Source organism: Cynara cardunculus (genome assembly GCF_001531365.2).
Source record: "Cynara cardunculus var. scolymus isolate 2C chromosome LG 1, CcrdV1, whole genome shotgun sequence".
Classification (NCBI taxonomy): Eukaryota; Viridiplantae; Streptophyta; class Magnoliopsida; order Asterales; family Asteraceae; genus Cynara; species Cynara cardunculus.
The window spans coordinates 27,392,685-27,393,772 of NC_037528.1; positions in this window are offsets into that span (position 1 = coordinate 27,392,685).

Sequence of the window (1,088 nt, forward strand, 5' to 3'; positions counted from 1 at the left end):
AAATCTGTGTAGTGTAGAAAGATAAAGCAACATATGCTTCTATTTAGGCTCAAAAAGATAAACCGTGTGGACTACGCAAATTTATCAGACTCAATATGTGATCAAAAAGACTTGAAGGGGGAACATATATCCTTCTGATTCAATGTCAACTTTCTCCGAATGAGAAATTGATAGATAATGAGCTGCGTGCCCCAAGTGTTATTGAAACACTTATCTGTTGAGAGATAAATGAGTAGCTAGTGGGGTTGTGACAAGAATTGGCCTGGGCTTTGCCTTTTTCAATATTAGTCTCGAAAGAATTGAGGACTAATAGATTGTGTGGTATGCCCGAATTTTAGAAGTTTGGAACAGGATTTTCGTATTCTTTTAATCCTGACACAATTCTCATCAAATTTTTTGGCTCACAACAACTACCCCTCTGATTTTCATTTTAATCTCGACGCACAAACTCTTTTTGATTTAAAGCTCACTCAGATATGGTTGTCCTCATGGGTAGGTTTGTCGGTTCTGACATTCCATTGAGGTATTTCTGATAAGCATTCAGTCCCTCCTAAAAATTTATGGTTATGCACATTTGATCACAAGAGTTGATCAAAAATAATATTGTATATAAAGCACAAAGATCAGATAAAATTGATCAAAATTTTTGGCTATAAGCACAGTCAATAAGGAATGATGCGACAACGAACAAATTATTCGATATATGAGAGAAATGAATGAAGATCTGTAAGAACAAGTTTACAGATTCTGATATTAAAAAAAATATTGAATGTATATCAATCAATGTAAAACAATATTAGAAAACAAACTTGAATACAAATGAGCGTATTACCACCGAAAATGATTTTCTTATAAGAGACATGATAATAACAGTTTGAAGAATAGCTGAAACAGGTATTGGAGTTATGTACGACGAGAAATTACACAAGTAAAATCTCAGGAAATACGTGTTCAGAGAATGTACTAGTTTCCCAAAAAAAAAAATCATTTTCCAAAAACATTTATTAAAAACTTCTAGAGACTCCCCCTAAAAAGTTGATTTCAGTATTGATTCAGTTTAGCTCAAAAGAATAAAAAAAATGGAAACA